This window comes from Colobus angolensis, unplaced genomic scaffold, assembly GCF_000951035.1.
Source record: "Colobus angolensis palliatus isolate OR3802 unplaced genomic scaffold, Cang.pa_1.0 Scaffold278, whole genome shotgun sequence".
NCBI classification, from domain to species: domain Eukaryota; kingdom Metazoa; phylum Chordata; class Mammalia; order Primates; family Cercopithecidae; genus Colobus; species Colobus angolensis.
In genome coordinates this window covers 1,422,149-1,441,206 of record NW_012116021.1, presented here as the reverse complement: position 1 = coordinate 1,441,206, position 19,058 = coordinate 1,422,149, and the positions used below count along the sequence as shown (strand labels likewise).

Sequence of the window (19,058 nt, the reverse complement as noted above, 5' to 3'; positions counted from 1 at the left end):
TAAAGACAAGGTCTTACTCCATTGCCCAGGCTGGTCTCAAACTTCTGGACTCAAGCGATCATCCCACCTTGGCCTCCCAAATTACTGGGATTACAGATGTGAGCCACCACGCCTAGTCCTGTTTCTTTTTTTTAGGGGTAGGCTCTCTCTCTGTCGCCCAGCCTGGAGTACACTGGTATGATCATAGGTCACTGCAGCCTCCAACTCCTCGACTCAGGCAATTCTCCTGCCTCAGCCCCTTGAGTAGCTAGGACTATAATCAAGCGCTAACCTGCCCAACTAATTTTTTTTTTTTTTACGATGGAGTCTTGCTCTGTCGCCCAGGCTGGAGTGCAGTGATGTGATCTCAGCTCACTGCAGCCTCCATCTCCTGGGTTCAAGCAATTCTCCTGCCTCAGCCTCTTGAGTAGCTGGGACTACAGGTGGGCACCACCACGCCTGGCTAATTGTTGTATATATTTTTAGTAGAGACAGGGTTATACCATGTTGGCCAGGCTGGTCTCAAACTCCTGACCTCAAGTGAGCCACCCGTCTCAGCCTCCCAAAGTGCTGGGATTACAGGCATGAGCCACCACGCCCGGCCTCAACTAATTTTTAAAATTATTTTTTGTAGAAATGGGGTCTCACTATATTGCCCAACTCAAACTCTTGGTCTCAAGCTGTCCTCCTACCTTGGCTTCGCAAAGTGTTGGGATTACAGGCCTGAGCCAAGGCACCTGGCCCACCTGTTTGTTTTTACTTTTTTTGATGTGATATTAGAAAATTTAGAATGACATCTATTTCTCATGGAGCGTGCTGTTCTAAACCTTGCTACTGCTCAGTGTGGTCTAGAAACCAGCAGCATTGGGATTACCTGGGAGCCTGTCGGAAATGGAGAGTCTCAGGCCCTTCCCCAGAGAGGCCAAGTCAGAGCCTGGATTGGATTAGGGCCCACCCTAATGACCTCATTTTAACTTAATTACTTAAAATTACTTAATTTTTAGCCAGAACGGTGGCACAGCTCTGTAATCTCAGCTAATGGGGAGGGTGAGGAAGGAGGATTTCTTGACTCCAGGAATTCAAGGCTGTAGTAAGCTATGATTGTACCTGTGAACAGCCACTACACTCCAGCCTGGGCAACACAGTGAGACCCCGACCCCAAAAAATTTAAATAAAAAATAAATAATTTTAATGGAGTTCACCAGGTATAATAATTCCTATGCATATAAAAGTTTGAAAAGCACTGCCCTAGAGAATGTCTGCCCTTCTGCTGTTCCTGGCTGTGCCCAGCACAGTGGCTTGCCTGACCTGTCACTTCCACCAGCTGGGAGGTTTGGTGGGGAGTCAGACCGATGACTGCCCTCACCCACCATCCTCTTCCTCTCTGGGACAGGCAAGTGGAGGCTGGGATGTGAGTGAAGGCAGAGAGGGAGGGTCTCCTGTCCTGATTCTAGGTCTGGCCCTGCCCAGTACGAGCCACTGACCCCCTTAGGCCTCAGTTGTTTCACCTGTAAGATGTCACATGGGCCAAACTGCATCTGTCTACTCCCCACCCACCCAATCCATATGTGGAAGCCATAACCCCCAGGGCTTCCTAATGTGACAGTTATTTACAGATTGTGCTTTTGCATTTTTTTTTTTTTTTTAGTAGAGACGGGGTTTCACTGTGTTCGCCAGGATGGTCTCGATCTCCTGACCTCGTGATCCACCCGTCTCGGCCTCCCAAAGTGCTGGGATTACAGGCTTGAGCCACCGAGCCCGGCCCAGATTGTGCTTTTAAAGAGGCGATTAAGTTAAAACGAGGTCATTAGTGTGAGCCCTAATTCAATATGGTTGGTATCCTTATAAGAAGAGGAAATTTGGACACAGACAGTTACAGTGGGAAGACCATGGGAAGACACAGGGAGAGAACGCCACCTACAAAGTTCCTGGCAGAGGAAACTGATTCTGCCAACTCCTTGATCTCAGACTTCCAGCTTCTAGAACTGTGAGAAAATGAATTTCTGTTGTTTAAGCCACCAGGTCTATGGTACTTTGTGATGGCAGCCATAGCAAACGAATACAGATGGGATGATGGTTTTTTCCCAGGTACTTCACAGCATGCAAGTCTCCTTGGAGATAATGAGAATGAGAGCCCAGGCTGCCCCGTCGGAAGGAACCATGAGGGCTCAGAAAGGCTCTGTCAATGCTGGGTGATAGACTCCGTCACAAAGAACATTCCTGTGCACCAGGAACACTTTTGAGTTAATGGCCCAGCCCTGATAGGAGTGGGCTGCACAGAGCTTTCTGGGATACTAGCAGGCTCTGAGGTCATTCTGGGGGAGCAGAGCTTTCTGCAGCATTATCTTCTGCTCACAGCCCTTCTAGTGCCTCTAATCTTCCCTCCTCACTTCCCAATCAGTTTAACTCATTGGCCCAGACACCTGTGCTGGCAACACTGGCAGACAACCGTGGGCTCCCTGGCCTGCTGCCCGCTGCCTGGCTGAAGGCAGGGATGGCTCACATTTGTGGTGCCCCCTTTCTGTACCATGGCCTGTGCCCTACCAGCCTTATCTCAGCCAATCCTTCCAGATGTGAGAGAGTATAATCCCCTTTTTCACAGACTAGGATACTGAGAGTCCAGGAGGTGAGGGGTCTTCCCAAAGCCACATAGCTGGTTAGAAATAGAGTCTTAGCCATTCTAAAGCCCTCTCAGCATTCAACACACAAGGTTATCCCTCCTCAAGAAAAGAGATCAACACAGGGGTGTCTGCCCAGGGACTTCACCCCTGCCCCCTGGCTCCTGGGGAAGGTGACATCACCTGACCCTCCCTGGGAGCAGTTTCAGTGGGCAGGAGTTTGCTCAATGCAATCCCTTCCTTGGTCAGTAATAATTATCCTGGGATAGGGAGGACCTTATGGAATCCTAGGCCTTAACCTTTCCTTTGAGAAGTGGGAAAACCCAAGTCCAGGAACATTCTGCATTTTCCTTAAAATTAAACAGTGGTAATGAGAGCGAGTAAACAGAGTCTCTGACCCCTGAGGCTGGCAGCCTCTTCATGTTCTAAAAAGTTCCCTCCCTCTTGGAGGCACCGCTCATTCCACAGAGGCCTGCCCGTGTCAGGGGAAGAGTGGGAGATGCTGGGAATGAGCAAGGAGGAGCTGAACAATACAGTCTATGAGGATGCTTGTTCTGAGAGGATTTCAGAATTAAGGTGATTCCACGATCTGAGGAAAAATAAGCTTGCAAACACACACAAGTAATAAGAAAGTGAAGATGGATCCATGGCTGATGTGAGGGATGGATAGATGTGATGAAGCAAGTAGAATAAAATATTTATGGTAGAATCTAAGTACTGGGTTTCTGGGATGTTAAATGTAAAAATCAAGAAGGCTTCTCCTTTTCCTTCTCCTTCTCCTTCTCCTTCTTCTTCTTCTCCTTCTTCTTCTTCTCCTTTTTTGAGACAGAGTCTCGTGCTTTCATCAAGGCTGGAGTGCAGTGGTGCGATCTTGGCTCACTGCAACCTCTGCCTCCTGGGTTCAAGCGATTCTTCTGCCTCAGCCTCCCAAGTAGCTGGGATCACAGGCACCCACCACCATGCCCGGCTAATTTTTATATTTTTAGTAGAGATGGGGTTTTACCATGTTGGTCAGGCTGCTCTTGAACTCCTGACCTCAGGTGATCCACCCACCTCGGCCTCCCAAAGTGTTGGGATTACAGGTGTAAGCCACCATGCCCAGACTCAAGAGGCCTTCTTTCTCTTATTTCACCATTCTTTCCCTTCCTCTCTTACCTTCCCTTTCCCATATTCTTTCAACCAACATATATTGAGTAGCTATTACATATTAGGCACTGTGCATCCAGAGATAAACAAAATACTGTCTCTGGCTTAAGCAGCTCACAGTTTAGAAGGGGAGAGGCCTGCACAAAATAATTATAAAATAGGGCAATTTCTACAACAAGACAAAGGTTCTGAAATGATCTATGTGGTAGTGCCAAAAAAATGCTCCACGAAAATGGGGAGTTGTTCTTTGGTTAATTAAGTTTGAGAAATGTTACAAATTATATTGGAAGTTATCAATGAAAGTAGGCAATGCAAAGGCTCTGAGAAGTCCTGCAGCAAAGAAATCTAGAAAACCAGTTTAGGCTGGGTACAATGGCTCACACCTTTAATCCCAGCATTTTGTGGGGCTGAGATGGGAGGATTGACAGCCTAAGAGTTTCAGACCAGCCTGGTCAACATAGTGAGACCCTGTCTCTAAAAAAATAAAATAAATAACTTGATATCATGGCTTGCACCTGTGGTCCCAGCTACTTAGGAGGCCGAGGCAGAAGGATCGCTTGAGCCCAGGAGGTCACAGAAGGGAGGGCCAAGTGCTACTGCCATGGGTGCCTGTAATCCCAGCTACTCAAGAGGCTGAGGCAGGAGAATTGCTTGAACCTGGGAGGCGGAGTTTGCAGTGAGCCGAGATCGCACCACTGCACTCCAGCCCGGTTGACAGAGCGAGACTATATCTGAAACAAACAAACCAACCAACCAACAAACAAAAAACCAAGAAGGCTGCCATGATCTTGGCCACAGCTGTTTTGGTGAATTACCAGAGGTAAGAAAACAGCAGAAGAATGAATAGGAGATATAGAAACACAGAGAAAGACAACAGATGACTACTTTGAGAAATCTGGCTGAAAGCAGGTGAGAAAGAGGGCAGTAACTGTAAGGCAAGGGGAGCTTTGCTTAGACGGATGGGGGGAGAATTTTCCATCTCCTCCTTTATTCTCCACAGATGATCTCACTACTTCAAGGGGGGAAGAATAGGTGCCCTCAGATGGGAACTTGGTTTTAACTCCTCACCACCAAAGGAGATGTGTTTATGAAAGGGCAGCTGTGGAAAGTTAGAGGTTAAAGACCAAGGTCTGAGAGGGGTAAGTGGTACTAAGGTCCTCGCTGAGAAGGTGGAAGCCTTAAGCACCTGTCTCTGTCCCTCCAGCAGAGGGACCAGAATCGGCCAGGAAGTTGGAACAGCCTCCACTGCTACAGGGAGCTGGAGGAAAGAACTGGTGCTGAGGACACTGAGTTTAAAGACTTGACGGTGGGGAGTTAATACAAATTTCCACCTGACGGCACTTATTTTTTTCTCTCTTTCTTGGAGGTGTTGGGGCAGGTCAAGTACAACTTCATGAAGAAAGGAAAGATAAACTTACTGGGGAAGATTATCTGACAGTGCTGAAGGCCCACTTGAGACTGGGGCACCCACTTACACGTTACTTCTCTAGCACAATCCAGCAGCTGAAGTATAGCTCCAACAACAGAATACAGGTGGCTTCAATACAGGGTTAGGGTTTGCTGAGTGAATGGGATGGAAGGAAAGGCAAAAGGGGGCAAAGGGTGGGAACAGTTGCTTATGCCTGTAATCGCAGCAATTTTGGAGGTTGAGGCAGTAGGATTGCTTGAGTCCAGGCATTTGAGACCAGCCTCGGTAGCATAGCAAGACCTCTTCTGTACAAACAAATAAAATTAGCTGGGTGTGGTGGTGCGTGCCTATAGTCCCAGCTACTTAGGGGGCTGAAGTGGAAGGATTGTTTAAGCCTGGGAGGCTGAGGCTGCAGTGAGTCATGATTACCCCACTGCACTCAGTCTGGGCAACAGTGAGACCATCTCAAAACAAATAAATGAATAGGCTGGGCATAGTGGCTCATGCCGGTAATCCCAGCACTTTGGGGGGTTGAGGCAGGTGGATCATAAGGTCAGGAGTTTGGGACCAGTCTGGCCAACATGGTGAAACTCCATTTCTACTAAAAATACAAAAATTAGCCAAGCATGGTGGTGTAATCCCAGCTACTTGAGAGGCTGAAGCAGGTGAATTGCTTCAACCGGGGAGGTGGAGGTTGCAGTGAGCAGAGATTGTGCCACTGTACTCCAGCCTAGGTGACAGAGTGAGACTCCATCTCACAACAAAACAAAAAACAAACAAAAACGGCTGGGCGCAGTGGCTCATGCCTGTAATCCCGGCACTTTGGGAGGCTGAAGTGGGCAAATCATGAGGTCAGGAGATTGAGACCATCCTGGCTAACACAGTGAAACCCCGTCTCTACTAAAAATACAAAAAATTAGCCGGGCGTGGTGGCACGTGCCTGTAGTTCTAGCTACTCAGGAGGCTGAGGAAGGAGAATTGCTTGAACCTGGGAGGTGGAGGTTGCAGTGAACCGAGATCATGCCACTGCACTCCAGCCTGGGTGACAGAGCGAGACTGTTTGAAAAAACAAACAAACAAACAAACAAAAACCCATATTAAATAAATGAACAAATATATAAATAAATAAATATTGCATACATGGTTTATTTAACCTTGCAATTGAAGATGAGGAGTCAGAGACAGTGAAGATTAGAGACTAGGTAGGTGGGAATAATTGAGCAGGCTAATTGGATGGTTGAGAGGTTGCTATCTGAGTAGTGATTTGGGAGTGGCTTGGGGTATGACCAGGCGGGTGAGTGGCTGAGGTGATGTGGAGGAGAAAGTCATGGAGGTGGAGAGGGGAGTGGCCAAGAGGCCATAGGATGAGGATGATCTAGGATGACAGCAGAAGAGGGGCAAAGTAGGAGAACAGGTATCCACCTCTCCACAGAAAAGGGCTGAGACAGCACTTCAAAGGCCCAGTTTGCTGATTATTTATAGACCAGAGAGGTCCACTATATTTGCAACTGGGCCAGTACTTTTTTAACTTTTTATTTTGACATAGCTTCAGTTTTACAGAAAAGCTGCAAGAATGGTACACAGAATTCCCACATGCCTTTCACCTAGATGTTAACACTTCACGTTTACTCTTTCATTCTCCATGTCCAAGCACATTTTTTTCTAAACTATTTTAGCATTAAGTTGCAGACATGATGCCCTTCTACTCCTAAATACTTCAGTGTGGACTTCCTAAAAACAGGGACATTCTCTTTGCTTTGGTCTGAATGCTTGTGTTCCCCTAAATTCATACACTGAAATCCTAAGCCCCAAAGAGATAGTATTAGGAGGCAGTGGTTTGGGATTAGTGTCTTTATAATAGAGCACCTGAAAGCTGCCTCGCGCCTTCCACCTTGCAAGGACACAGCAAAAAGTTGCCGTCTATGAGAAAGCGGCCTTCACCAGATACCAACACTGCTGGTGTCTTGATTTTGAACTTCCCAGCTTCCAGAACTGTGAGAAATAAATTTTTGTTGTTTAGATGCCACCTAGTCCGTGGTAGTTGGTTATTGCAGCCTGAATGGACGAAGATTTTCTTAATTAATCATGGTACAATTATCAAAATCAGGAATTGAACATAGACACCATTGGATAATCTATATGATTTAATCAAATATTGCCAATTGTAAGGGGCCAGTTTTTATGGATTACTTTCCACTCTGCTTCTTTTCCTTTCTCCGTTTATTCCTCTTCTCTTCCAGGCCTTTGAGAAACAGGAAACAGATTGGGAGAAAAGAGCTAACACTTTTTTGTTTGTTTTGAACTTTCTACTTTCAAATTCACAGGGAGCTTAAAAGAAACATCTTTTATGTCAAAATTTGGGTTTTGAAATTTCACATTTCATTGAGATAATTTAAACCCATGTTTTTCTAAGGCTATATTGATGATTTTGCATCCATTTAGCAAATACTTATGAAGCACAGCTGGACGCGGTGGCTTACACCTGTAATCCCAGCACTTTGAGAGGCCAAGGCAGGGGGATCATGAGTTCAAGAGATTGAGACCATCCTGGCCATCATGGTGAAACCCCATCTCTACTAAAAAATAGAAAAATTAGCTGGGCTTGGTGGCATGCTACTGCAGTCCCAGCTACTCAGGAGGCTGAGGCAGGAGAATGCTTGAACCTGGGAGGCGGAGATTGCAGTGAGCCGGGATCATGCCACTGCACTCCAGCCTGGCGACAAAGTGAGACTCTGTCTCTACCAAGACCAACTCAGTCGTGGAGACCCTAACCCAGCGGCCCTAGAGGAATTAAAGACACACAGAAATATAGTGTGGAGTGGGAAATTAGGGGGCTGACAGCCTTCAGAGTTGACAGCCATGAACAGGGTTTGACCCACATATTTATTGACAGCATGCCAGTGATGAGCATTATTTCTACAGATTATAGATTAACTAAAAGTATTCCTTACGGGAAACAAAGGGATGGGTCGAAACAAAGGGATGGGCTCTGGCTAGTTATCTGCAGCAGGAGCATGTCCTTAAGGCACAGATCACTCATGCTATTGTTTGTGGTTTAGGAACACCTTTAAGCAGTTTTCTGCCCCAGATGGTCCAGGTGTTCTTTGCCCTTTTTCCAGTAAACACACAACCTTCAGCATGTGCGTCATGGTCATCACGAGCATGTCACAGTGCTGCAGAGATTTTGTTTATGGCCAGTTTTGGGACCAGTTTATGGCCACATTTGGGGGCCTGTTCCCAACATGTTCCCCCTTGTTGTTTTTGCAAGACAATAAAAGCAAAGGTGGCTTTATCATGGTGAGCTACTTCTTGCAGGAATTGGAATCTGCATCTGCAGACTATACAAACAACATGGATTGAAAGCACAATCATCATTGAAATCACAGAGCTTCCAAGTATTTTTGTCTATTTTAATGGGTTACTTGCTGCTAATCTGTTGGCAGCTCCTTCAAGTGCTCCAGTTCCTGGCATTAAGGTCAGGTGTGCCTGGGATGCTTTAAATGTTTGTTCTTTTAATTTTGCAATATCCAAAGACAAGTTTGTAGAGTGTCCTTCTAGATGCTTTTTTTATTCTTTCCCACATTTTGATCTTATTAAGAGCCATTAACAGTTTCCACAAATCCTTATGTTTAGCTCCTACAGCAGGCCATATCATTTGAGGTTGAGGTGCTACTATACCACCATGTTTCCAGACAATAGGAACTCTTACTGTATTTCTTACCATTTCTACCATCTGACCATTTTGTTTAGACCAGCTGAACATAGTGTGGCCATAGCACTTGGACTGAGAGGTGCGATTCAAGCTAAACATCCCCTTAGGGGACCAATCAATAATGATTCCATAGGAATCATTGCGCAACACCTCTGCCTGTTCTGCAGTGCAATCTTCCCAAACAAGTACATTAATTATTTCTGGCCAGGTCCAATTCTGGTTACAAATAGGTTTTTGAGGGTGGTATGCCTCAATTATAGGAGATTTATTATGGTAAATATTGAGATCAGAAAGCATGTGTAACTGTGTCATAGGGTGATTACATCCAGGCATTATTGCCAGCCAAGATTGATAAATATACCCAATTGTTCTCTGTGTCAGCCCTTGTTGACAGAATACTCATGGCAGTGGTGATCACCGCCATCGTAGCTATCATTAAATTACTCATTATGACTGGTTGTCCCGCTCTCCTCAGGTTTTCTTCTACCATCTGTGGCAGCTTCTTGATCTGTCCGCAGGTAGGTGACTGCATTCAACAGGTGTTGCTCGTGACAGTTGGGGGTCCTCCTCAGCATCAGTCTTAACATGACTGCAACCGGGGGGTCCTCGGAATCCTCCTGGAATCTCTTCCTTGGCAACTGGCTCATGATAAGGTTTCAGGTGTCTTGATGGTATCCAACTTGGCTGTTGATTCTGGCCTGGAGAAACACAAGCATAACCTCTACCCCAAGTTATTATTTTACCTATTTCCCAACGTTTTGTTATCAGATCTCTTTACCAAACCAGTTGTTCTGCTTCTGTCTTTGCAGCTGGTCTCTGTGGATGCTGTTCAGCTGCTGATAGCATCTGGCCTTTAGGCAGGCTCAAAAAATTTAAAGTCAATAATGTTAGATTTAATTGCATATGGGGTATCCTGTAGTCTCTATTCGCCACCCCCCCCCAACACCTCTGCTTTTGCAATTGTCGTTTCAGGGAGAGATTCTTTCTTTCTACTTGTCTTTAAGAATTATATGGGATGCCAGTAATGTGTCTAATATTCCATATAAAGAAAAATGTAGCTAGAGCTTGGCTAGTATAGCCTGGGGCATTAACTGTTTTAATAGAAGCTGGAATGCCCATCACTGCAAAACACTGCAAAAGTTGATGTTTAACACAGACAGAAGACTCTCCTGATTGGCATGTAGTCCAGACAAAGTGAGAAAAGGTGTCCACACATACATGTACATAAGCTAGTCTCCCAAAGGAGGGAACATGTGTGATGTCCATTTACCAAAGATAATTAGGTTCCAATCCTCAAGGATTAACTCCTCCTGTGAAAGATGAGGAATGTACCATTTGGCAAGTTGGACATTGCTGGATAATAGCTTTAGCTTCTTACCAGGTAATACTGTATCTGCATTTGAGACTGGAGGCATTAACATGGGTTAAATTGTGAAAGTGTTTGGCATTAGATATTGCAGTAGCAACTAGGCGATCAGCCATTTGATTTCCTTCAGTTAAAGGTCTTGGAAGAGGTGTATGAGCCCTAATGTGAGTGATGTAAAAAGGGTGCATTCTACTCCTAACTGCTGTTTGTAATTGGGTAAATAAAGTCATCAGGTGCTCATCTGTACAAAATTGTAACTAAGCATTTTCAATTAATTGTGTGGAATGAACCACGTATGAAGAATCAGAAATCACATTAATAGGCATATCAAAAGCAGTCAATACCTCAATTACAGCTACAAGCTCGGCTTTTTGAGCTGAAGTATAGGGTGTCTGAAAAACTTTACCTTTCAAGCCAGAATAAGAAGCTTTACCATTACCAGACCCATCTGTGAAGACATTTTCAGCATCTTCAATTGATTTAAATTACTTATTTTTGGGAGAATCCAATTAGTTAATTTCAAAAATTGAAATAATTTTGTTTTCGGAAAATGATTATCAAGAACACCCACAAAATCAGTTAAATGGGTTTGCCAAGTAAGACTATTTATAAAAGCTTGCTGTACTTGTGCCTTCATGAGAGGGAAAATAACTTTTCCAGGATCATATCCATGTAATTTAACAATCCAAGTTCTCCAATTTCCTATCATAGTAGCAACTTGATCCAAATAAGGAGTTAGAGTCCATGAATTAGTATATGGAAGAAAAAGCCATTCTACTAAGTCCTGCTCTAGGACAATAACACCAGTAGGTGAATGCTGAATTGAAAAAATGAGCAAATCTAGAGTCTTTTCTGGATCTATTCTATTTATTTGAGTCTTATGCACTTGCTTTTCATTCAGCTATAACTCTGCCTTAGCCTCCTTTGTTAATTGCCGAGGGCTAATGAGACTAGGATCTACTCTAAGGATAGAAAATAGATTACTCATGGCATAGGTAGGAATGCCTAGAGCAGGTTGTATCCAATTAATGTCCCCTAGTAATTTTTGGAAGTCATTTAATGTTTTCAATTCCTATGTATAGCTACTTTCTGTGGCACAATGGTAGTGTCATTTACTAAGTTCCCCAAGTAAGAGTAAGGAGTAGCAGTCTGAATTTTGTCAGGAACTATAATTAAACCAGTGCAAGAAATCGAATTTTGCAAGTGATCATAACATTGGAGTAATATTTCTCGAGTAGGGGCAGCACAAAGTATATCATCCATATAATGAATAATGTAACACTGAAAACTTTTTATGAGTATGTTCAATTGCTTGCCCTGCATAAGTCTGGCAAATTGCAGGACTGTTTAACATGCCCTGTGGCAACACTTTCCAATGAAAACACTTAGCAGGCTGCAGGTTGTTTACCACAGGTATTGTAAATGCAAACCGTTCACAGTCTTGCTCAGCTAAGGGGATAGTAAAGAAACAGTCTTTTAAATCTATGACTATTAAAGGCCAATTTTTTGGAATCATAGCAGGAGAAGGCAGTCCTGGCTGTAATGTCCCCATAGGTTGTATAACTGAATTAATGGCCCTTAAGTCAGTTAATATTCTCCATTTACCTGATTTTTTTCTTAATTACGAAAACTGGAGAATTCCAAGGTGAAAATGTTGGAGCTATGTGTCCTTTTTCTAATTGTTCAGTAACTAAGTCCGCTAAAGCCTCCAGTTTCTCTTTACTCAGCAGCCATTGTTCTATCCAAATTGGCTTATCTGTTAACCATTTTAAAGGTATAAGTTCTGGAGGCTTAACAATGGCCACCATCAAAAATATCCTAAACCTTGGCGGGAACTTTGGACTTCCACTTGAAGCAGTTCCTTCAAACCTTGCAAATTTTTTTCTAATCTCATACCAGGGGCATACCCCATTTCATGCATCATATGTTGACTTTGAGGGTTACATAACTGCTCTGGAATTAGAACTTGTGCTCCCCATTGTTGTAATCTCTTCTCTACAAATGTATAGGTACAGAAGTTACAATTCGTTGAATAGCCCCAGGTTGTCCGTTGGGCCCTTCACAATGCAAAATACAACTACTTTGATATACTTCCAGGGCTTTACCAACTCCAACTATGTTAAATTGAGTAGGTTGAATTGGCCATGTGGATGACCAGTGCCGTAGAGAAATTATTGAAATGTCTGCTCCTGCATCTACCAAACCTTTAAATTCCTTTCCCTGAATAGTTATTTCCCAGGTAAGACGTTTATCAGTAATTTGATTCACCCAATAAGCTGCTTTGCCTTGTTTATTTGTGCTTCCAGATCCTCCTGTTTGTTTAATTTCGCTTTTCCCCATTTCCACATGTGGCACAATCAGGAGCTGTGCTATATGCTCTCCTGGCTCTGCTTTCCAGGGAACAGTAGATATAACAATTTGAATTTCCCCACTGTAATCTGAATCAATGACTCCTGTATGTACTTGCTCTCCTTTTAAATTTAAACTAGATCTACCTAGAAGTAATCCTATCCTCCCTGCTGGCAAAGGTCCACAGACCCCTGTTGGAACTTTTTGCGGGGGTTCCCCAGGCAGAAGACTTGCAGCTTTTGCATGGCATAAATCTACTGCAGCACTACTGGCTGTGGTGGGGGACAGACATTGTACACGGGTGAGGGAGTGGCCTGAGCCAGAAATGCCCCAGGTTGGAACGGGTCCTGGGACAGGCCCCTCATGGCATTTCCCAAAATTGGGTTCCAGTCTTTATCAAACTTAGAGTGACATTGATTAGCCCAGTGTTTTCCTTTTTTACACTTTGGGCATAGACCTGGTTCATATTGATTAATAGCTTGTTTAAATTCTTTGAGTAATTTAAAAGGAAAATGTTCAAATGTAGCTATAATATTTCCCTGTTGATCTAGGGGGTGTATCCTAATAGGGAACTGCCAAGCCTCTATATCACCCTTCCATCTAGCTTGCTGAATTCCTGCCTGAATAGAACTGAGAGCGGTTGCTCAAGGAGCTGCTTGAACAGTCACTGGGGCAACTATTTTTTGCCCAGTGTCCTCTGGAAAAGAAAGCTCTGGAGGGTCAGGCCACTCTTTTTCTTCAAAATAATGAGGGGTTGCAGAAGGGCAGGGATAAATCTCTTCCTCCTTTGCCACTTTAGCTTTAGCTGGCAAACAAACCTGCTCTGTTACCTCTTGTTACTTTGTTATACTTTCCTTCTTCCTCATCATTAGTGTGAAAAGGTTCCAAGGTGGAACAAACCAGAGCCCACACCTGTCCCATTGTTACCCTGATGCTTCTGAGCGCCCCTTCTTACTCACCACAGGGATTGCTTAAGAGTACTCAGGTGTCCTCCAGCTTAGTTCCATGTTCTCCAACTGTCGCTCTAGCGATCCTTCAACCCCAGTTCAAGCCCCACATATGGGCACCATTTACCATGGAAACCCTAACCCAGCGACACTAAAGAATGAAACATACACACACACACACACACACACACACAGAAATATAGAGTGCGGAGTGGGAAATCAGGGGGCTGACAGCCTTCAGAGCTGACAGCCCTGAACAGAGTTTGACCCACATATTTATTGACAGCAAGCCAGTGATAAGCACTGTTTCTACAGATTATAGATTAACTAGAAGTATTCCTTATGGGAAACAAAGGGATGGGCCGAAACAAAGGGATGGGCTTGGCTAGTTATCTGCAGCAGGAACATGTCCTTATGGCATAGATCACTCAAGCCATTGTTTATGGTTTAGGAACACCTTTAAGCGGTTTTCTACCCTGGGTGGGCCAGGTGTTCTTGCCTTCATTCGGGTAAACCCACAACCTTCAGCGTGAGCATCATGGCCATCACGAGCATGTCACAGTGCTGCAGAGATTTTATTTATGGCCAGTTTTGGGGTCAGTTTACGGCCAGATTTGGGGGCCTGTTCCCAACACGTCTCAAAACAAAACAAAACAATACAAAAGACAAAACAAAACAACCTTATGAAGCACTACCTTATGCCAGGCACTTTTCTACAAATTGGTGATATAAATAGTGAGCAGTTAAACCTCTGCCTCAAACTCTACCAAACTGGAATTTCTTCCGTGTGGAGTAAACTAGTTCTTCTTAACAAACCTGTGAACTATCCAGGTAGTATTGTGTTTGTTTCTTTTACCATCTTAATGTTTTTTAAGTGTATAGTTCAGTAGTGTCAAGTATATTCACACTGTTGTGCAACAGATCTCCAGAACTTTTTCATCTTGCAAAACTGAGACTCTGTACCCATTAATAACTAATTTCCCCTCCCCCCAGACCCCAGAATCACCATCCTTCTTTCTGTTTCCATGAATTTTTTTTTTTAAGATGGAGTTTTGCTCTGTCACCCAGGCTGGAATGCAATGGCATGATCTCAGCTCACTGCAACCTCCGCCTCCCGGGTTCAAGCAACTCTCCTGCCTCAGCCTCCTGAGTAGCTGGGATTACAGGCACCTGCCACCATGCCTGGCTAATTTTTGTATTTTTAGTAGAGACAGGGTTTTGCCATTTTGGCCAGGCTGGCCTCAAACTCTTAACCTCAGGTGATCCACCCTCCTTGGCCTCCCAAAGTGCTGGGATTACAGGTGTCAGCCACTGTGCCCGGCATGTTACTATGAATTTGATGAGATACCTCATATAAATGGAATCACATACATTAGTATTTGTCTTTCGGTGACTGGCTTATTTCACTTTAGCATAATGTTCTCAAGGTTAACCCATGTTGTAGCCGTGTCAGAATTTCCTTCCTTTTAAAGCTGGATAATATTCCATAGTATGTATGTCCCACAATTTTTTTTTTTTTTTTTTTGAGATGGAGTGTCACCAGTCTGGAGTGCACTGGCATGATCTCAGCTCACTGCAATCTCCGCCTCCCGGGTTCAAGCAATTCCCCTGCCTCAACCTCCTGAGTAACTTGGACTACAGGCGTGCGAGACCACACCTAGCTAATTTTTTGTATTTTTTTTAGTACAGACGGGGTTTCACCATGTTGGCTAGGATGGTCTCAATCTCCTGACCTCGTGATCTGCCCACGTCAGTATCCCAAAGTGTTGGGATTACAGGCTTGAGCCACCGCAACCAGTCGTATGTCCCACATTTTATCCATTCATACAATGAGGGACATTTGTGTTGTTTCTACCTTTTGGTTATTGTAAATAGTACTATTATGAACATAGATATACAAATATTTCTTTGAGATCCTGCTTTCAATTCTTTTGGATATATACCCAGTAGTGGGATTGCTGGAAGGAAATAACACTTTCATGTGCTTCTAAGTTTGGCTCTTTATATGTGTTACCTTGATCATTCTCTCAAGCAGTGCTGCCCTTGATCCCAAGCAACTGGAGCTCTTGGGCTGGGTGGGGGCCTTATTGGTCCTCCTCTGCCCAGAGTCTAAGGAACCTAGAGGTTGTGCCCACATACCTTCCTTGAGATCATGCTCTAGGTACCTACTTAACCACCCTCAAATTTGCTTCCAGGGCCCAGATAGGCCTTTTCCTAGGTCCACCCTCCCTAGAGTGGACCTGCTAGTATGTATAGCTCTAGACCCAAAGGGTAGCTACAGGGCAGCTTTGTTGGGGAGTCATGGTGTGGATCTTCAGGCTGGGTGTCCACATGCAGGCGTAGGAAGCCTGAGACCTCACACTGCAGGACTGAGTTGGGAATGGTAAGGGGATTCCATTTGTACTTTTTCTCTGGACTCCTGTAAATATTAATAGCTATAATGTTGTTAGATAAACAAGTACTATTGACAAGGTCTGAAGAACATTTAGTTCCATTACTGTAAACCTGTTTTTAACTGGCTGTATTTTCTAGAATCAGTGTATCACTAGCTTCTCAGTGTATAGTGTGTAGTTGATGAAACAGACGGATATGATTTACTCCTTAATTAAGGAAGCCTGCACCAGGGTGAAATAACCATTGTTGTTCATCTGAATGAATCTGTTCTTCTCTTGTTTTGCATATGTAACACCTATTAATGCAAATGGAAAACACAGATGATACATTCGTGAAACAAGGGGAGACAAGAGCCTTGAAGCATCAATGCCAGTGGGTAGACACAAGCAATTCAGTGAGTCAGTCGGGGATATGCCAGTGGAGGCTCTGAGAGGCTAATGAGCCTGTCCTAGCTAACCAGATCCACAGATTCATGGCTGAATCCCACAAGTAGCCTGGGAGATTTTGTGGGGAGATGAGGCAAAGTAATCTGTCTCCTTGGCAAGGTAAAGGATTCCTTTCAGCAATCATCTTCTACCTCAAGCTGCTGTGTTAATTAAACATCACAACTCAGTATTGGGACAGAAATGTAGAAGGAAAAAAATGCCGAAGGGTCACAAGCAAGGAGCAGGTCTAGACAGCTGAGAAGCACCATTCTCCTCCAACAGCTATGTTTCTTCAATAACTGGCCATGTAGACCCCTTCTACCCCTGCGCACTGGGAGTCGAGTCAGGCTCCATACTGAATGCTCCCTGATCTTAGCATTCCTTCACTTGCCATCCCACAGGCACCTCAAATTTGGTGAGTTCAAATCTGAAGGGTTCATCGTCACCCCATCATCCTTTTCCGGTGCTCCCTGTGTTAGTCAACTGCAGGATTAACTCCCCACCCCCAACCCCAGTCGCTCAAGCCTGAACATTCCTCAACAACTCCCACAACGCCTCAAATCCGGATATTTGGGCTTCCTAAATCTCTACCTCCTAATCTCTTTCACATGCAGTCCACTCCTTTCTGTCCCCATTGCCGCGGCTGGGCCACCACCACCTATCTCTGGGACAACTTACAGTCTCCTAAGGGGTCCTGCCTTCGGTCCTCCCCACCTGGCTCATCTCTTTTGAACAGTTTCTGCAGTACTCACCCGCCGGAGATAGCATTCTACAATGTGAACATAGTCATGTCCTTCCCCTTCAGCGGTTCCCCACTGCCCTCAATGTGAAAAGGAGTTACAAACCCCTGCCTTCCCACTCCCACCCAGCACCTTCGCCTTCTGAACTGGTCAGGGGCTCTCTTGCTTGCTCGTTGCTCTCAGACCCTTTGCACAAGGTGATCCGTCAACCCAAAACAGAATCTCGGCCCACCCTCTGTCGGTCTTCGTTCTACTGTCAGTTGTTCATTTAACAAGTATTCGCTGCTTTTACCAGGCTACGCGCCAAATGCTGGGGTTACGCAAGGGTAGCGCAAGACAAAACAAAACAAAGAACAAACAAAAACCACAACCCACAAAAGTCCATTAAGACCCCTAGTAACAGGGGGCTTACATCTGAGGGGTTACTGTCTCTTGGCACAAGGTGGAGTATGAAATCCGCCTCTGCCTTCCAGGCTTTTCCAATGCCAAGACCTGCAGGGCCACCAGTTGTGAGTCCCCTCCCGCACTGACTACTCCCGCAACAGGACACGAGGGAAGCTGAACCTGTCGGGACACCGCGCCGGGCACGCTCAGGTCCCACAGCGCGTGCTCATCGGCAATCCCGAGCGCGAGTTCGGACAGGCAGCGCCCCCCTCCGACTGTGAGCGGGGACATTCTAGAACTCCGCACGCTTCCCAGCACCCCTTGAGTCTTCATCTTACACCCCGCCCGCGGGCACTCGGACGGCGGAAGTGAGCCGCGAGGGCGGAACTTGTTGTTACGGGTAACGGAAGTGTGGCGGCGTTGGGGTGAGCGGGCTTTTTGGAAGTTTGTGGCGGAGGTGAGGTCGTGGTGACTGCAGAGCGGCTCGCGAGTTTCTCGGGCTCGGGCTGTGGGACTGGGCCCCTAGGAGGGAGCGGTTCCGTGGGGGAAAGGAGGCTCGTGTACTGACTTGGCGTTCTGTGGCCTGGAAAATAGACGCTTTCCGCTGTCTCCCACTGCCTGCTTCAGCTTTCGCAGTTCCCTCCTAGGGGTGTGCCTCAGTGGGAGCCCCTCGTGTTAAATTCTTCTCCCTTGGTCGAGGTTCAGCTCTTCTGAGAAATTTCCCTTAACCTTGCTTTGCATTTGTTGTCCAGTCACGATCTCCATCACCAGCTGCTTCGTGTTATAGTTTATGTATTTGCATTCACGTTTTGTTAACTGAAGAACCCGGAAGGGAAGGCCGCAGCGTTTCCCGCCGGCGGGGCTCTGCCATTCTCGGATCTTGACTTCAGATCTCTGATGCTCTCTGGCGTCTCTTGACAAGAAATTTACTTCGCGCTCAGGGAATTCACAGCCACCCGCCTGTGGTCTTACCTCTGGTTTTAGGATGATTTTAGCAAATGTGCCTAGATTGATTTAAACATATTCCCCTCCGAAGCCGCCTGTCCCTTCTGGCTGGACACCTTATTAGGTTGGTGTGCCCTATTTGCATCCAGTAGTTCAAAGCATGAGATCTTGGAGTCTGGAGCTGGACAGACTTGGGTTTCACTTCTCTCTCTGCCACTTGCTAGCCTTCTAATCTTGGGGGAAATTCCCTAATATCTGAATCCCAAAAATTGTTCATTTAAAATGGGGCTAATATTACACCTACCTAATAGGTGGTGGTGTGAGGGTCATGTTAATGAACGTAAAGTGTTGGCCCCAGTGTCTTCCCTATTATAGGGGTTCAATAATTTGTTCAACAAATAATTGTTAGTTACCTAGTTTGAGCTAGGTACTGTGTTAAGTGCTGGAGATACAGTGATAAAAACAGCTACTGTCCCTGTCCTTACGGGACTTGTAGTCTAGTGGGAGATAACATTTGTTAATCTGATAATTACACATGTAATATTAAAAATTGGTGACAATATGTAAGAGAGTTTACTGGTGCCATGAGAGGATGTACTATGGAAACGTTTAACCTAGACTGAGCTTCATATATATATATATATA

At 45.1% G+C, this 19,058-nt stretch overlaps 1 protein-coding gene across 2 annotated transcripts in view; it reads left to right on the top strand.

Annotated features, from left to right (window-relative positions):
* The first annotated feature begins 17,849 nt into the window (after positions 1-17,849).
* The window catches only part of FANCI (Fanconi anemia, complementation group I), an 85,034-nt gene continuing 83,825 nt past the window's right edge, over positions 17,850-19,058 (top strand). For both annotated transcript variants that reach the window (XM_011948315.1, XM_011948313.1), the window contains exon 1: positions 17,850-17,925. The gene's annotated coding sequence lies outside the window, so the exon portion shown is untranslated. The remainder of the gene's footprint in view (positions 17,926-19,058) is intronic.